Source organism: Triplophysa dalaica, unplaced genomic scaffold (assembly GCF_015846415.1).
Source record: "Triplophysa dalaica isolate WHDGS20190420 unplaced genomic scaffold, ASM1584641v1 Contig10, whole genome shotgun sequence".
Taxonomy (NCBI): Eukaryota; Metazoa; Chordata; class Actinopteri; order Cypriniformes; family Nemacheilidae; genus Triplophysa; species Triplophysa dalaica.
Window position 1 is genome coordinate 167501 of NW_026622644.1, and position 10000 is coordinate 177500.

General features: G+C 57.9%; 1 non-coding gene across 1 annotated transcript in view; it reads left to right on the plus strand.

Moving 5' to 3' along the window:
• Positions 1–8423: 8423 nt before the first annotated feature.
• LOC130417041 (18S ribosomal RNA) overlaps positions 8424–10000 on the plus strand; it is a 1862-nt gene continuing 285 nt past the window's right edge. The window contains exon 1 of the ribosomal RNA XR_008906117.1: positions 8424–10000. This exon is cut by the window's right edge and continues 285 nt beyond it. This is a non-coding gene — a ribosomal RNA (18S ribosomal RNA).

Consider the following 10000-nt stretch of genomic DNA (forward strand, 5'->3'; position numbering starts at 1 on the left):
CGGAGCTACCGGGAGCCCTAGCTCCGGCTCCCGGGGTCGCATCGACTCGAGGCTGGCGGCGTTCGAAAGGTCTGGCCGCGGCCTTTCCAACGAGCTGTGACTCGTTTCTCTAGGTAATTCACGACCGGAGATATGGACCGGTGAATGTGGGTTTTTCCGTCCGAAAAAGCGCTCCGTCCTCGGCTTGGCTTGCGAGGACGTCTCCCTCATCAACTTCTTCCAGGAAAGTCTCGAGTAGAGACCCGTGGCCGGCGTCATTCGAAAGGCCTGGCCGCGGGCTTTCCAGCGGGCCTACCCGCGTCTCTCTGCGCCGTTCCTACGCCGAATTACGGCCATTTCCTTTTAAAATTGCGCCGTCTGGCGGACAAATTTTATAACTTTGCGTAGGAACGTCCTAGAGAGACGAGACCGGTGTCATTCGAAAGGTCTGGCCGCGGCCTTTCCAACGAGCTGTGTCTCGAGCCGCTGGGCCTTAGGGTTCGGGAGATACGATTTTTCAAACCCCCGGAGCTACCGGGAGCCCTAGCTCCGGCTCCGGGGTCGTAGCGACTCGAGGCCGGCGGCGTTCGAAAGGTCTGGCCGCGGCCTTTCCAACGAGCTGTGTCTCGAGCCGCTGGCCTTAGGGTTCGGGAGATACGATTTTTCAAACCCCCGGAGCTACCGGGAGCCCTAGCTCCGGCTCCCGGGGTCGTAGCGACTCGAGGCCGGCGGCGTTCGAAAGGTCTGGCCGCGGCCTTCCAACGAGCTGTGTATCGAGCCTTAGACTCTAGGGGTTCGGGAGATATGATTTTTTAACCCCCGGAGCTACCGGGAGCCCTAGCTCCGGCTGCCGGGGTCGCAGCGACTCGAGGCCGGCTGCGTTTGAAAGGTCTGGCCGCGGCCTTTCCAACGAGCTGTGTATCGAGCCTTAGGCTCCAGGGGGTCGGGAGATATGATTTTTTAACCCCGGAGCTACCGGGAGCCCTAGCTCCGGCTGCCGGGGTCGCAGCGACTCGAGGCCGGCGGCGTTCGAAAGGTCTGGCCGCGGCCTTTCCAACGAGCTGTGTATCGAGCCTTAGGCTCCAGGGGGTCGGGAGATACGATTTTTAAAACCCCGGAGCTACCGGGAGCCCTAGCTCCGGCTCCCGGGGTCGCAGCGACTCGGGGCCGGCGGCGTTCGAAAGGTCTGGCCACGGCCTTTCCAACGAGCCGTGTCTCGAGTCTCTGGGCCTTCGGGTTCGGGAGATAGGGTCTTTCAAAGCAAACGGCCACGGGGGTCCGAGCTCCGGCTTCCGGGAGCCCGTGCACCGGCTCCCGGGCACGCAGAGACTTCGGGCCGGTGTCTTTCGAAAGCCACGGTCGAGACCTATCCAACGAGACCCGAGTCGAGCCCGAAAGTCTCGGGGATCGGGAGTTATGATTTTTCAAACCCGCCGGGGTACCGGGAGCCCTAGCTCCGGCTCCCGGGGTCGCAGCGACTCGAGGCCGGCGTCATTCGAAAGGTCTTTCCGAGGCCTTTCCAACGAGCCGTGCCTCGAGCCGCTGGGCCGTCGGGTTCGGGAGCTACGATTTTTCAAAAAATCGGCCACGGGAGCCCGAGATCCGGCTACCGGGAGCCCGTGCACCGGCTCCCGGGCACGCAGAGACGTCGGGCCGGTGTCTTTCGAAAGCCACGGTCGAGACCTATCCAACGAGACCCGAGTCGAGCCCGAAAGTCTCGGGTATCGGGAGATATGATTTTTCAAAGCAAACGGCTACCGGGAGCCCGTGCACCGGCTCCCGGGCACGCAGAGACTTCTGGCCGGTCTCGCTGGAGAGCCACGGCGGAGACATCTCCAGCGAGCCGTGTCTCGGGAGCTATGCTTTAAAAAACCCTCACGCTTCGGGACTTAGGAAAAAAGTGGAAAAAAGCGGAGCGTTTAAAAAATCAGCGGCGGCCGGCCGATTTTGTCCGGGTTTGGTGCACCCCCTCGGCCACGGGCTCCGCGGATGTCCGCTGGGTCGGTTCTGACTTCCATGTCCGAACGGCAGTGAGTTTACCAGAGTTGTGGACTTAGGAAATATACGGGATGAAAAAAATCTCTGGAGCTTTTGAAAAATCAGGCGGCGGCCGGCTGATTTTGTCCGGGTTTGGTGCACCCCCTCGCCACGGGCTCCGCGGAGGGTCCGCTGGGTCGGTTCTGACTTCCATGTCCGAACGGCAGTGAGTTTACCAGAGTTGTGGACTTAGGAAATATACGGGATGAAAAAAATCTCTGGAGCTTTTGAAAAATCAGCGGCGGCCGGCTGATTTTGTCCGGGTTTGGTGCACCCTCTCGGCCACGGGCTCCGCGAGGTCCGCTGGGTCGGTTCTGACTTCCGTGTCTGGACCTGCCGTAAGTCCCACGGACTGGTGGCCTTCAGATATATAAGAACACGGACTGATGGGCCATGGGGAGCGTGTGGACTTAGAGAAAAAACGAGAAAAAAATCTCTGGAGCTCCAGAAAATCAGCTGTGGCAGGCTGATTTTGTCCGGGTTTGGTGCACCCCCTCGGCCACGGGCTCCGCGGAGGTCCCGCTGGGTCGGTTCTGACTTCCATGTCCGAACGGCAGTGAGTTTACCAGAGTTGTGGACTTAGGAAATATACGGGATGAAAAAAATCTCTGGAGCTTTTGAAAAATCAGCGGCGGCCGGCTGATTTTGTCCGGTTTGGTGCACCCTCTCGGCCACGGGCTCCGCGGAGGTCCGCTGGGTCGGTTTCTGACTTCCGTGTCTGGACCTGCCGTAAGTCCCACGGACTGGTGGCCTTCAGATATATAAGAACACGGACTGATGGGCCCATGGGGAGCGTGTGGACTTAGAGAAAAAACGAGAAAAAAATCTCTGGAGCTCAGAAAATCAGCTGTGGCAGGCTGGTTTTATCCGGGTTTGGTGCACCCCCTCGGCCACGGGCTCCGCGGAGGTCCGCTGGGTCGGTTCAGACTTCCATGTCCGAACGGCAGTAAGTTTACCAGAGTTGTGGACTTAGGAAATATACGGGATGAAAAAAATCTCTGGAGCTTTTGAAAAATCAGCGGCGGCCGGCTGATTTTGTCCGGGTTTGGTGCACCCTCTCGGCCACGGGCTCCGCGGAGGTCCGCTGGGTCGGTTCTGACTTCCGTGTCTGGACCTGCCGTAAGTCCCACGGACTGGTGGCCTTCAGATATATAAGAACACGGACTGATGGGCATGTGGAGCGTGTGGACTTAGAGAAAAAACGAGAAAAAAATCTCTGGAGCTCCAGAAAATCAGCTGTGGCAGGCTGGTTTATCCGGGTTTGGTGCACCCCCTCGGCCACGGGCTCCGTGGAGGTCCGCTGGGTCGGTTCAGACTTCCATGTCCGAACGGCAGTAAGTTTACCAGAGTTGTGGACTTAGGAAATATACGGGATGAAAAAAATCTCTGGAGCTTTTGAAAAATCAGCTGTGGCAGGCTGATTTTATCCGGGTTTGGTGCACCCTCTCGGCCACGGGCGCCGTGTAGGTCCGCTGAGTTGGTTCAGACTTCCGTGTCTGAACGGCCATAAGTCCCATAGACTGGTGGCTTTCAGACCTATAAGAACACGGACTAGGAGGCTCTCCGGAGCTCCAGAAAATCAGCTGTGGCAGGCTGATTTTAATCCGGGTTTGGTGCACCCTCTCGGCCACGGCTCCGCGGAGGTCCGCTGGGTCGGTTCAGACTTCCATGTGTGGACTTAGAAAAAATACGGGATAAAAAAATCTCTGGAGGTCCAGTAAATCAGCTGTGGCAGGCTGATTAAATCCGGGTTTGGTGCACCCTCTCGGCCACGGGCTCGTGTGGGTCCGCTGAGTCGGTTCAGACTTCCGTGTCTGAACGGCCATAATTCCTATAGACTGGTGGCTTTCAGACCTATAAGAACACGGACTAGGAGGCTCTCTGGAGCTCCAGAAAATCAGCTGTGGCAGGCTGATTTTATCCGGGTTTGGTGCACCCTCTCGGCCACGGGCTCCGTGGAGGTCCGCTGGGTCGGTTCAGACTTCCATGTGTGGACTTAGAAAAAAAACGGGATAAAATAATCTCTGGAGCTCCAGAAAATCAGCTGTGGCAGGCTGATTTTATCCGGGTTTGGTGCACCCTCTCGGCCACGGGCGCCGTGTAGGTCCGCTGAGTTGGTTCAGACTTCCGTGTCTGAACGGCCATAAGTCCTATAGACTGGTGGCTTTCAGACCTATAAGAACACGGACTAGGAGGCTCTCTGGAGCTCCAGAAAATCAGCTGTGGCAGGCTGATTTTATCCGGGTTTGGTGCACCCTCTCGGCCACGGGCGCCGTGTAGGTCCGCTGAGTTGGTTCAGACTTCCGTGTCTGAACGGCCATAAGTCCTATAGACTGGTGGCTTTCAGACCTATAAGAACACGGACTAGGAGGCTCTCTGGAGCTCCAGAAAATCAGCTGTGGCAGGCTGATTTTATCCGGGTTTGGTGCACCCTCTCGGCCACGGGCTCCGTGGAGGTCCGCTGGGTCGGTTCAGACTTCCATGTGTGGACTTAGAAAAAAAACGGGATAAAAAAATCTCTGGAGCTCCAGAAAATCAGCTGTGGCAGGCTGATTTTATCCGGGTTTGGTGCACCCTCTCGGCCACGGGCGCCGTGTAGGTCCGCTGAGTTGGTTCAGACTTCCGTGTCTGAACGGCCATAATTCCTATAGACTGGTGGCTTTCAGACCTATAAGAACACGGACTAGGAGGCTCTCTGGAGCTCCAGAAAATCAGCTGTGGCAGGCTGATTTTATCCGGGTTTGGTGCACCCTCTCGGCCACGGGCTCCGTGGAGGTCCGCTGGGTCGGTTCAGACTTCCATGTGTGGACTTAGAAAAAAAACGGGATAAAAAAATCTCTGGAGCTCCAGAAAATCAGCTGTGGCAGGCTGATTTTATCCGGGTTTGGTGCACCCTCTCGGCCACGGGCGCCGTGTGGGTCCGCTGAGTCGGTTCAGACTTCCGTGTCTGAACGGCCATAATTCCTATAGACTGGTGGCTTTCAGACCTATAAGAACACGGACTAGGAGGCTCTCTGGAGCTCCAGAAAATCAGCTGTGGCAGGCTGATTTTATCCGGGTTTGGTGCACCCTCTCGGCCACGGGCTCCGTGGAGGTCCGCTGGGTCGGTTCAGACTTCCATGTGTGGACTTAGAAAAAAACGGGATAAAATAATCTCTGGAGCTCCAGAAAATCAGCTGTGGCAGGCTGATTTTATCCGGGTTTGGTGCACCCTCTCGGCCACGGGCGCCGTGTAGGTCCGCTGAGTCGGTTCAGACTTCCGTGTCTGAACGGCCATAAGTCCTATAGACTGGTGGCTTTCAGACCTATAAGAACACGGACTAGGAGGCTCTCTGGAGCTCCAGAAAATCAGCTGTGGCAGGCTGATTTTATCCGGGTTTGGTGCACCCTCTCGCCACGGGCGCCGTGTAGGTCCGCTGAGTTGGTTCAGACTTCCGTGTCTGAACGGCCATAAGTCCTATAGACTGGTGGCTTTCAGACCTATAAGAACACGGACTAGGAGGCTCTCTGGAGCTCCAGAAAATCAGCTGTGGCAGGCTGATTTTATCCGGGTTTGGTGCACCCTCTCGGCCACGGGCTCCGTGGAGGTCCGCTGGGTCGGTTCAGACTTCCATGTGTGGACTTAGAAAAAAAAACGGGATAAAAAAATCTCTGGAGCTCCAGAAAATCAGCTGTGGCAGGCTGATTTTATCCGGGTTTGGTGCACCCTCTCGGCCACGGGCGCCGTGTAGGTCCGCTGAGTTGGTTCAGACTTCCGTGTCTGAACGGCCATAATTCCTATAGACTGGTGGCTTTCAGACCTATAAGAACACGGACTAGGAGGCTCTCTGGAGCTCCAGAAAATCAGCTGTGGCAGGCTGATTTTATCCGGGTTTGGTGCACCCTCTCGGCCACGGGCTCCGTGGAGGTCCGCTGGGTCGGTTCAGACTTCCATGTGTGGACTTAGAAAAAAAAACGGGATAAAAAAATCTCTGGAGCTCCAGAAAATCAGCTGTGGCAGGCTGATTTTATCCGGGTTTGGTGCACCCTCTCGGCCACGGGCGCCGTGTAGGTCCGCTGAGTTGGTTCAGACTTACGTGTCTGAACGGCCATAACTCCTATAGACTGGTGGCTTTCAGACCTATAAGAACACGGACTAGGAGGCTCTCCGGAGCCACTGAAAAATCAGCTGCGCTTGGCCCAAACCAGCCGACAGGTGGTCACCTGAGCGGACTGGGCGCTGATGAGTACCCCCGATGGCGTCCCAAAGAACCGTGTCCGAACGGCCATAAGTCCTATAGACTGGTGGCTTTCAGACCTATAAGAACACGGACTAGGAGGCTCTCCGGAGCCACTGAAAAATCAGCTGCGCTTGGCCCAAACCAGCCGGCAGGTGGTCACCTGAGCGGACTGGGCGCTGATGAGCACCCCCGATGGCGTCCCAAAGAACCGTGTCTGAACGGCCATAAGTCCTATAGACTGGTGGCTTTCAGACCTATAAGAACACGGACTAGGAGGCTCTCCGGAGCCACTGAAAAATCAGCTGCGCTTGGCCCAAACCAGCCGGCAGGTGGTCACCTGAGCGGACTGGGCGCTGATGAGCACCCCCGATGGCATCCCAAAGAACCGTGTCTGAACGGCCATAAGTCCTATAGACTGGTGGCTTTCAGACCTATAAGAACACGGACTAGGAGGCTCTCCGGAGCCACTGAAAAATCAGCTGCGCTTGGCCCAAACCAGCCGACAGGTGGTCACCTGAGCGGACTGGGCGCTGATGAGTACCCCCGATGGCGTCCCAAAGAACCGTGTCCGAACGGCCATAAGTCCTATAGACTGGTGGCTTTCAGACCTATAAGAACACGGACTAGGAGGCTCTCCGGAGCCACTGAAAAATCAGCTGCGCTTGGCCCAAACCAGCCGGCAGGTGGTCACCTGAGCGGACTGGGCGCTGATGAGCACCCCCGATGGCGTCCCAAAGAACCGTGTCTGAACGGCCATAAGTCCTATAGACTGGTGGCTTTCAGACCTATAAGAACACGGACTAGGAGGCTCTCCGGAGCCACTGAAAAATCAGCTGCGCTTGGCCCAAACCAGCCGACAGGTGGTCACCTGAGCGGACTGGGCGCTGATGAGTACCCCCGATGGCGTCCCAGAGAACCGTGTCCGAACGGCCATAAGTCCTATAGACTGGTGGCTTTCAGACCTATAAGAACACGGACTAGGAGGCTCTCCGGAGCCACTGAAAAATCAGCTGCGCTTGGCCCAAACCAGCCGGCAGGTGGTCACCTGAGCGGACTGGGCGCTGATGAGCACCCCCGATGGCGTCCCAAAGAACCGTGTCTGAACGGCCATAAGTCCTATAGACTGGTGGCTTTCAGACCTATAAGAACACGGACTTGGAGGCTCTCCGGAGCCTCCTAAAAATCAGCTGCGCTTGGCCCAAACCAGCCGACAGGTGGTCACCTGAGCGGACTGGGCGCTGATGAGCACCCCCGATGGCGTCCCAAAGAACCGTGTCTGAACGGCCATAAGTCCTACAGACTGGTGGCTTTCAGACCTATAAGAACACGGACTGGGAGGCTCTCCGGAGCCTCCTAAAAATCAGCTGCGCTTGGCCCAAACCAGCCGGCAGGTGGTCACCTGAGCGGACTGGGCGCTGATGAGCACCCCCGATGGCGTCCCAAAGAACCGTGTCTGAACGGCCATAAGTCCTACAGACTGGTGGCTTTCAGACCTATAAGAACACGGACTAGGAGGCTCTCCGGAGCCACTGAAAAATCAGCTGCGCTTGGTTCGTTTGCAGCTGTCAGGTGGCAACCTGTACGGACTCGCGGGCGGACTCGCTCCGCCGTGAGAATCCGACGAACCGTGTCTGAACTGCCATAAGTCCCACGGACTGGTGGCTTTCAGACCTATAAGAACACGGACTTGAAGGGCCTCCACCGGAGGGCCCCCTAGCCACCCGAAAGTCCACGGGTCAACGGCCGGGGTTAAACAAGGTCTTCGGACCAGGCACACCTGGTAGATTGGAAAACCACGAGCGCCAGGGGCAGGCCCCTGCCCGGTCCTCGCGACCGTCATGGGCAGTCGGTTCCTCCCCGATCAGCGCTTCGGCCTCCAGGGGAGCCCCGCGGGGCTCGCCCGAAACCCCTCCCTGGGAGACTCAGACGACCGGTCATCACAGAGCGTCCGCCACCGGCGGCCGTGCGGCGGGCGGCGGCCTGAGGGGGGAGACCCACCTCGGCGCTTTCGTCTGACCCCGGCCCCGCGAAACACCTTTCTGCGTTACGGCCCCCACAGGGCCACCCCTCCTTGCCGAAGGAGAGCGCCCGCGCACGCGCCTACTAGCGGCCCCGCTCACCCCCCGCTCGTCGGGGGGCGCGAGACCCGCGACGAGGAAGCCCGCGTCAACGCGGCCTCCCGGAGGCTACCTGGTTGATCCTGCCAGTAACATATGCTTGTCTCAAAGATTAAGCCATGCAGGTCTAAGTGCACACGGCCGGTACAGTGAAACTGCGAATGGCTCATTAAATCAGTTATGGTTCCTTTGATCGCTCCCAGTTACTTGGATAACTGTGGTAATTCCAGAGCTAATACATGCAAACGAGCGTTGACCCGGGCCTCCTCGCGGGGGCCCAGGGATACGTGCATTTATCAGCCCCAAAACCCAACCGGGTCTGCCGTCCTCGGGCGGTGGCCCGGTCTCTTTGGTGACTCAAGATAACCTCGGGCCGATCGCGCGCCCTCGCGGCGGCGACGACTCATTCGAATGTCTGACCTATCAACTTTCGATGGTACTCTAGGCGCCTACCATGGTGACCACAGGTGACGGGGAATCGGGGTTCGATTCCGGAGAGGGAGCCTGAGAAACGGCTACCACATCCAAGGAAGGCAGCAGGCGCGCAAATTACCCACTCCCGACTCGGTGAGGTAGTGACGAAAAATAACGACGCAGGTCTCTTTCGAGGCCCTGCGATCGGAATGAGCGTATCCTAAACCCATGGGCGAGGACCCATTGGAGGGCAAGTCTGGTGCCAGCAGCCGCGGTAATTCCAGCTCCAATAGCGTATATTAAAGTTGCTGCAGTTAAAAAGCTCGTAGTTGGACCTCGGGCGCGGGCCGGCGGACCGCCGCAAGGCGAGCTGCCGCCCGTCCCGAGCCCTGCCTCTCGGCGCCCCCCGGATGCCCTTGGTTGGGTGTCCGTCGCGGGGTCCGAAGCGTTTACTTTGAAAAAATTAGAGTGTTCAAAGCAGGCCGAGCGCCCGCCCGAATACCCCAGCTAGGAATAATGGAATAGGACTCCGGTTCTATTTTGTGGGTTTCACGAACCAGGGCCATGATTGAGAGGGACGGCCGGGGGCATTCGTATTGCGCCGCTAGAGGTGAAATTCTTGGACCGGCGCAAGACGGACGAGAGCGAAAGCATTTGCCAAGAACGTTTTCATTAATCAAGAACGAAAGTCGGAGGTTCGAAGACGATCAGATACCGTCGTAGTTCCGACCGTAAACGATGCCGACCCGCGATCCGGCGGCGTTATTCCCATGACCCGCCGGGCAGCGTGGGGGAAACCACGAGTCTTTGGGTTCCGGGGGGAGTATGGTTGCAAAGCTGAAACTTAAAGGAATTGACGGAAGGGCACCACCAGGAGTGGAGCCTGCGGCTTAATTTGACTCAACACGGGGAACCTCACCCGGCCCGGACACGGAAAGGATTGACAGATCGATAGCTCTTTCTCGATACCGTGGGTGGTGGTGCATGGCCGTTCTTAGTTGGTGGAGCGATTTGTCTGGTTGATTCCGATAACGAACGAGATTCCCTCCTGCTAAATAGTTACGCGGCCCGCGCGGTCGGCGTCCAACTTCTTAGAGGGACAAGTGGCGTTCAGCCACGCGAGACGGAGCGATAACAGGTCTGTGATGCCCTTAGATGTCCGGGGCTGCACGCGCGCCACAATGGGCGGATCAGCGTGTGCCTACCCGTGCGCCGAGAGGCGCGGGTAACCCG